Source organism: Emydura macquarii, unplaced genomic scaffold, assembly GCF_026122565.2.
Source record: "Emydura macquarii macquarii isolate MOO-44397 ecotype Brisbane River unplaced genomic scaffold, CSIRO-AGI_Emac_v2 contig_431, whole genome shotgun sequence".
Taxonomy (NCBI): domain Eukaryota; kingdom Metazoa; phylum Chordata; order Testudines; family Chelidae; genus Emydura; species Emydura macquarii.
Window position 1 is genome coordinate 11,110,502 of NW_027130568.1, and position 8,946 is coordinate 11,119,447.

The following is an 8,946-nucleotide window of genomic DNA, read 5'->3' on the forward strand; positions in this document are numbered from 1 at the left end:
GGACTCCCTGCTGTGCCTGTGGTGGAGCAAGGCAAAGTGAGGTGGAACACGGGAAATAGGGGAAGAGAGATGGCATGGTGGGATGGGGGGAAGAGGTAATGGGGAAGGAAGAGGATGGGGGGAAGAGAAGGGTGCAGGGGAATAGGGCAGCGGCATGGAAGTGAGGGAAGGGGGATGGCGCAGGGGATAGTGGGGAGAGGAAAGGGAGGGGCAGAGGCCAGTGGGGAGGGGAAGAGGGATAGGATGGGGAAGAAGCAGTGGGGAGGGGGAAGAAATAGGGAAATGAGGGGGAAGCGGGAGTCTGGCATGTGGCGTCCCCTCAGTAGCAGCAGCAGCTGCTGCTCCCCCATTAAGTAGGCCCATCCCTCACCCCAGCACTGGCAGCCCACGTACCACGCCGGGGAGGGGAGAGAGCCAGTGAGCCAGAGAAACTGGCTTTTGCACGTCCATTCTTTTCTTGTAGTGCACAAGAATTGGGTAATATGCCTTTAAATCGCTTGGGAGTCCTCTAGTAGGCCTCCTTGTCTTCTGTTGCAGAAGCCCTCTGAACCGGCCAGAGCAGCAGTGTAGATTTGTGCATAGTTCAGAAATACAGTTAGTTGGAATCCAATTCTGCCAGTATGGTTTCCCCATGTCATGTAGTGACGAAAGACACAACACTTTCGTTTGTTAGATCGCTAGATTTCAGTTTGTCTGTATTTCTTTAATATTCTTTAGCTTTTTAACAAGACAGATATCTTTTTCATGTGACAGATAGACGTGAATACTTTAATTCTTAGAGGGTGGTTGGTGGACCTCTAATATAGGAAAAATTACACCATGATTGAATAATTTATTTAATCTAATTTACTAATAGCAAAATTTACTGGCATTTTATCTACTAACGAATATCATTTCCACCCCGGAGACCATTGCAAACAATCCTTATTTAAACTAATTAGCAAGTTGTAGTGGGTCTCTCTATCGTCTCCTTTTTCTCTTTCCTCCTCTTTCCTTATCTGCTCCCATTCATGCTCCCCTGTATGTTTTGCACTTACTCAGTACTGGCCTACTCTACCTTAGAAACGTTATAGCAGTCTTACCTTCACCTTGACGGGGAGAGAGATAAATAAAATCCTAGTGTGAGGGTGTGGCAGATGGGAGACTGCTGTGTAATAAGCTACGAATACTGAGCTATAATTTTGTGAATACTGCATACGAACCAGTTATTAAGAGAGACAGTATGATTATATTAGGGGTTAGTGGAATGGTTATTATACGTGTGTTCTTTAACTTAGTGGGGAGTTATTGGAAGAACAAATTAGAAGTCAACACGACTCCCCAGATAAGAGCTCACATTTGAAAGACAATGCGGAAAACCATTAACTTTAAGGATCCTATATTCTGTCCCCAATATAGATGCAAGTCTAATGTTGCCAAGCTTGGAGCCTACGATCAAAAGGACATTAAACAGTTAGGAAGCTCCTTTTAGGATAGGAAGCAGGGGCTGTCCAGGAGGACAGGCTGACATGGAGAGAGGCTCTGCAGAGGGAGTCTGAAGAAATTAGATTGTCCTCAGACCTAGGGAATAGTAAGTCTTTGGGAACACAGGCATGCATATAGACTTTTTATTGTTTAAAGATCTCTTTTCTTCTAAATGCTTTGATTCTAACAAATAATATTTTGCTTAGGAAGGCTGTCTGGTCAGTGGTTACTATTGTAATTGCTCCCAAAGGAAACAGAACTGCAGGTACTGAAGATAAATCAGACCTGCTGAGGTTACCACAGATAATCACTGGGGACTTCAACCCAAGGCCTAATCTCAGTGTGGAAGAATCATGTGATTTCATCCCAAGAGAGAGATCATGGCTTGAGGCCCATGACCTGGGGTGGACGCACTCAAAGAATCCAGGAGAGGTCAGAGGTGCAGTTAGTTCAGTAAATATGACCAAGCATATCTATGTGATTGTAGTCACAAGTCAACTAGCAAACCAGCCTCGGAGGTTAGTTGGTCCTCCATGTGAGGAAATATTCAAACCCACTCGTCCTACGGAAGGCTAAGTGAGGATGACCAGTGTAAACACTTCCAAGGAGAGGCAGAGATAAGAACAGAACAGAAAGGGAAGTTATTGTTAAAACAGTCAGTACCATGTGGTGTTTTCACTTTCCCCTCTTTCTGATATCTTACATACTTTATTGGTTGAGAGCTATTTTCTAAGATGGGATTACAATGAGAACTTTGCTTACCAGAGATCAGATAACCTCTATCATTTCTGGTCTTCATTTTTTTTACCTTGAGTAGCAAACATTTAATATAATTGTGTCATGTACTCTGGCTATTCACTAGGCCTGCTGTAAGGGGAATTCAAGCTTCTTCTCTGCATCACTGGGTGCTCCAAGCCCCTAGAACCTGAATGGAGGGAGTCCAGCCATTACCCCAATCTTGGGGTCCCTAGGCACACCCTCAGGGCAGAGACCTTCTATATGCCACCCCTCTTCTGAGATCTGGAATCCATTGTCCAGCTACCTAACACCTCTGGGCACAGCACTGACCCATTAGACTCTCCAATACTTAAACATACCCTCTTCCAGAACTCCACCCTAAAGGTGTGACACTTTTGGTTTACAGTGTTACTCTCTCAGTGGCATGCAGTAGTTGAGAAGCATAGACGCACACTCACGTACCTTGCACAGAGTCTAACACATTTATGCTCCTTTATACTTAATTGTATGAAGCACAGGAGAATATAGATCATACAAAAGGCTTATTTTAAAAAATTAAGGGAATTAGTTGGGGAAATGGACTGGACTAAAAAACTCCTGGACCTAAATGTGGAGGAGGCTTGGAATTACTTCAAGTCAAAGTTGCAGGAGTTATCTGAAGCCTGAATCCAAAGGAAGGGGAAAAAATTCATAGGCAAGAGTTGTAGACCCAGCTGGAAGAGTAAGCATCTCAAACAGGTAATTAAGAGAAAGCAGAAAGCCTACGACAAGTGGAAGATGGGAGGGATCAGCAAGAAAAGTTACGTCTTGGCAGTCAGGACTTGTAGAGATAAAGTCAGAAAGGCCAAAAGCCAAGTAGAGTTGGAGCTTGCAAAGGGAATTAAAACCAATAATAAAAGGTTCTATAGCCATATAAATAGGAAGAAAACAAAGAAAGAAAGAAGTGGGACCGCTAAGCACTGAGAATGGGGTGTAGGTTAAGGATAATCTAGGTATGACCGAATATCTAAACAAATACTTTACCTCCGTTTTTAATTAAACTAATGATGAGCTTGGGGAGAGTGGTAGGGTGACTAATGGGAATGAAGATATGGAGATAGAATTACCACATCTGAGGCAGAAGCCAAACTCAAACAGTTTAATGGGACTAAATCTGCAGGGGGAGATGGATAATCTCCATCCAAGAAGATTAAAGGAACTAGCACATGAAACTGCAAGCCCATTAGCAAGGATTTTTAATGAATATATCAACTCAGGGGCTGTACCATACAACTGGAGAATTGCTAACATAGTTCCTATTTTTAAGAAAAGGAAAAAAAGTGATCCAGGTAACTACAGGCCTGTTAGTTTAACCTCAGTAGCATGCAAGGTCTTGGAAAAAATTTTGAAAGAGAAAGTAGTTAAGGACATCAAGGTTAATGGTAATTGGGATAAAATACATCACGGCTTTACAAAAGGTAGATCATGTCAGACCAACCTGATCTCCTTTTTTGAGAAGATAGCAGATTTTTTAGACAAAGGGAATGCAGTGGATCTAATTTACCTAGATTTCACTAAGGCATTTGATATGGTTCCACATGGAGAATTATTAGTTAAATTGGAAAAGATGGGGATTAATATGAAAATTGGAAGGTGGATAAGGAACTGGTTAAAGGGGAGACTACAGCGGGTCATACTGAAAAGTGAACTGTCAGGCTGGAGGGAGATTACTAGTGGAGTTCCTCAGGGATCCGTCTTGGGACCAATCTTATTTAACCTTTTTATTAGTGACCTTGGCACAAAAAGTGGGAATGTGCTAATAAACTTTGCTGATGACACAAAGTTGGGAGGTATTGCCAATTCAGAGAAGGATTGAGATATCATACAGGAAGATCTGGATGACCTTGTAAACTGGAATAATAGAAATAAAATGAAATTTAATAGTGGAAAGTGCAAGGTCATGCATTTAGGGACTAATGACAAGAATTTCTGCTATAAGCTGCATCAGTCTGAAGTGACAGCGGAGGAGAAGGACCTCGGAGTATTGGTTGATCACAGGATGACTATGAGCCACCAATGTGATGTGGCCATGAAAAAAGCTATTGCAGTCCTTGGATTCATCAAAGGAGTTATTTCCAGCAGAGATAGGGAGGTGTTGGTACCAATATACAAGGCGCTGGTGAGACCTCATCTGGAATACTGTGTGCAGTTCTGGTCCCCCATGTTTAAGAAAGATGAATTAAAACGGGAACAGGTGCAGAGAAGGGCTACTAGGATGATTTGCGGAATGGAAAACCTGTCTTATGAGAGGAGACTCAAAGAGCTTGGCTTGTTTAGCCTAACCAAAAGAATGCTGATGATTGCTCTCTATAAATACATCAGAGGGATAAATACCAGGGAGGGAGAGGAATTATTTAAGTTCACCACCAACATGGACACAAGAACTAATGGATATAAACTGGCCATCAGGAAGTTTAGATTTGAAATTAGATGCAGGTTTCTAACCATCAGAGGAGTGAAGTTCTGGAATAGCCTTCCAAGGGGAGCAGTGGAGGCAAGAAACCTAGCTGGCTTCAAAACTGAGCTTGATAAATTTATGGAAGGGATGGTATGATGGGACAGCCTAGTTTGGCACTTGACTGATCTTTGACTACTGGTCGTAGATATGCCAATGGCCTGTGAAGGGATGTTAGAGGGGGTGGGTTCTGAGTTATTACAGAGAATTTTTTCTTGGGTATCTGGCTGGTGAGTCTTGCCCATATGCTCAAAGTTTTACTGATTGCCATATTTGGGGTTGGGAAGGAATTTTTCCCCAGGGCAGATTGACAAAGGCTCTGGGGGTTTTTTGCCTTCCTCTGTAACATGGAGCACGGCTCATTTTCTGGGGGATTCTCTGTACCTTAAAGTCTTTAAACCATGATTTGAGGACTTTAATAACTCAATCATAGGTTAATGGTCTATTACAGGAGTGGGTGGGTGAGGTTCTGTGGCCTGCATTGTGCAAGAGGTCAGACTAGGTGATCATATTAGTCCCTTCTGACCTTAGAGTCTATGAGTCTAATAAACATTACACTCGTGGCCCTCATTGTCTCACCCTTCCCTTGGGAGTCCTAAGAGATCATCAGTGTCCAGAAAGGCAAGCAGTCCCTTGTTTCATTCAGGCTGTTACATCCTGGGTGGCCTCTCCCCACTGGAGCCCTGACCAATTTCTGTGACCTTGCATTCCTTAGCCCTCCCTTGCCCCATGCTTCTCTCTTGTCTTGTTCTCTGTTCCAGTGGGTTCCCTTATTTAAACTGCTCCTGATCCCCTGGCTCCTTTGTTCTCCTTTGTTAAGTTTCCACTGCTCCTATCCTCCTCCCTCCCAAGAAGTCAGCTAAACTGGTTTTCTAAGGATATAGCTCACCCATTTGTTTGCTCTTGATAGGGTTGTTAAATCGTAAGCACAGTTCTGTTGTATCTGTCTGGTGCATACCTACTACAGAACCCGTCAGCAGCGATGCATCCACATATATATAGGCAGCAGTTTTTCATAATACTAATTAACAATTTCAGTTAGAATTCATAAGCTGTACAAACAGAGCCCCAATTCATCACAACTTATTAAAAAAACCCTCCAGTGAAGTTATTTCCAATTTACACTGAATCAGGCTTCCTGTCCTCTTAGCAGCAGCAGCAGCAGCAGCAGGTTCACTGTAGCAGAACTCTAGCATTCTGGAACCTATGCATCAGCCAAATACAATGCACATTTTGAATGGTACCCCAGGGAAAGGTGGATTCACTGGGCTTCACAGTAATGAGGCCAGCAGGTCTCCATAAGTGCACTCTATCTTTCCTTATAGTGCATGAGCTAATATTGAACTTATGAACCTTAAAGTTTATCAGGCATTCAGCAAGTTCACTTGCCACAATACATCCCTCTGTTGATGACAATGATCGATCTAATCCAAGCTCCCTGTCATGTGTAAATCAACAAAATAATTTCATTGGCAATCATGCACTTTATTTCTACTTTACCATTTGGGAGTGAGTCCCACTCAGTTTGGAGGCACGATACAATGAAACTATATATGACAATCAGTCTCCTTTGCAAGCTCCTCCTTGAAATGTGAATTCCAAAGCCCTGAAGTTTCCATCTGCAACCTATGACTTGTCATGGGCAGCATCCCGTGAAAGATAGAGTCAGACTGGACACTTCATGGCAACAATGGTTCAGCTCCTGGAAACTAAAAACAGAGGAAAAGAATGGGTTTAAAAATACACATTTCAAGAGAGTGGGTTTTTCCCCTGCATTAAAGTCATAAAGTATTTTAAAGTAAGATAGCAACACTTCAGATTTAACTAAAAAGAGACTAGGAAGCTTTTTAGCAAAGCTAAACACGAAAGTAAAGTTGGTCTTGTGGTTAAGTCAATGTATTGGGATGTAGAAGACCTGGGTTTTATTCCTAGCTTGGCTACAGATTTCCTGTATGATCTGGGGAAAGTCACTTATTAGGGCTTAATCTTGCAAGGTAATCATCCCCTTATGACTTCAAGGGGAGTTGAGGGCAGTCAGCACCTCACAAGAATGCCCAGAATCTTGCAAGATTGAGACCTCCGGACAACATTTTTTGTAGTTTTGTGTGTCTTATTTGACACTACAGCCTTACGTAGACATAATGTAGTGTCTAATGTAGACATAGTGTAGGTGTCTACGCTACAATGTTCCTCCCGCTGCTTTAACTTGCCCACTACAACAACCTAATAAATCCATCTTAGCGAGAAGCATAGCGCGTAGGTCAATGTAGTTAGAGCAACACAGTGTCAGTGTAGACACTGCGTTGCTTACATCAACTTTAGTGGCCTTTAAGAGGTGTCCCACAATACCCCACTGTGACTGTACTGATCACCGTTTTGAACTCCTCTGCCCAGTGGTCAAGTACATAGGTACATGCCCCTTCTCTTTTAAAGCCCCGAGAATTTTTTAAATTCATTTCCTGTTTACTTGGCATGGAGAGATAACATAGCAACTGCTCAGCTGACCATGCCAGCTCCACAAAACAAAGGAACTCCTGCCTGGAGTACACTGGAGGTGGTGCATCTCCTGGGTCTGTGGGGAGAGAAGGCTGTGTAGTCAGTGCTTCAATCTAGCCATATGAGCTTGACATCTATGGCCAGATTACTTGGGGCAGGGTGGAGAACGGCTACAAGAGGGACATGCAGCAGTGCCACGTGAAAATCAAGGAGCTACAGCAGGTGTACCAGTAGGCAAGGGTGGCAAACAGTCACTCTGGTGCAGAGCTGCAGACATGCCAGTTCTACAAGGAGCTGCAGGCCATTCGTGGTGGCGATCCCATCCTGTGGATACTTCGGGGGAGCTGGAATCACAGAGCACCACAATGAACCCTGAAGATCAGGTGCTAGACGAGGAAGAGGAGAAGAGTATGGGAGACAGACGACTGGGAGATCGAGTGGCGTGGCAAGCCAGGACCTGTTTTTGATTCCAAAGGTTTCTGGGGAAGGCTGCCTTGTTTCTTCCTCTGCTGTAGGACACTTTTCCATGCCAGGCAGCAATTACTTCAGCAGGCACCATTGCAGCATACAGACTAGCAGCATATGGACCTGCTTTGCAGCCAGACACATGCAGGAGCTGTTCCCTTTCAGCCTCCGTTACCTTCATAAATGACATATCAGCTAAAATCACCACCATCTATTGAGAATAGTGCCAGTATTCAGGTCAATTGCCCTATCCACTTATACTGATGCCCAAGTGCTTTCCCACTTTTTGTCCCAACTCGCCCCCCTCTTCCCTGGCTCTAGTCGCTGGGACTGCCTCCATGCTCCATGAATCCCAAGGAGAAGTGAGAATGTAGTGCTTGTAACTTGTGTGGATCAAAGGGAGTGAAAACATTCACAATAGTACCTCTGTCCATTGTTTCTTTAACAGCTGCAAAAATGGTCTTGAGGGTGTCTCCATCCACACCGGTGGAGTGGCTTGGCCAGATAAAGAGGAGGAGAAGGAGAAGGACAGGGAAAGACATGTCTCAGATTGTGAGCAGAGGGCTTGGAGGGTACCAATCAATGACAAAATGCAGAGGGATAGCAAGGACAGGAGAAATGGGCTGCAAGAGATGATAGCACTGCTCAGGGAGCAGACAGACATGTTGTGGTCCCTGATTGAACTTCAGGCTGACCACATCCATGCTCACTTCCCCCTGCAGCTCATAGACAACTGAGTTCCAGGACCTACCTACACTCCACCCCGCACACACATTCCATATATCTTCCAGGGCTGCAGCAGTACCCCAGCCACTCTACCCCACAGGAGAGTATACACAATGACAGCTGCAGGTACACCCAGCTGTGAGAACCTCGTTGGTGTATGTGTTTGTGAATTCCCTGTTCCTTCCCCTTTAAAGATACTTTTACTTGAATGTATAAAGTTTATTTCAGCTTTAAATAGGTATGTTTGCATGAGTGTGGAATAAAAATCTATTTCTGGAAACTTAATTCATCTTTATTAGTCTCCAAGATATGGTGGCTGTGGTCAATATTCAAAGATAACAGAAACAATTGTTTTGTATTGTTATATTAGAGCACATTCATAACATGGTGCAAAAAATGCAAAGTACAACACATTACAGCAACACGTTATTATGGCTCATTGTTAAAAGGCTCCTTCAAAGCCTCCCTTAGCCGAATAGCTCTACACTGGGCTCTTCTTATAGCCCGGGTATCTGGCTACTCAAAATCAGTGGACAGATGATCCACCTCCACTCTCCCTGTCA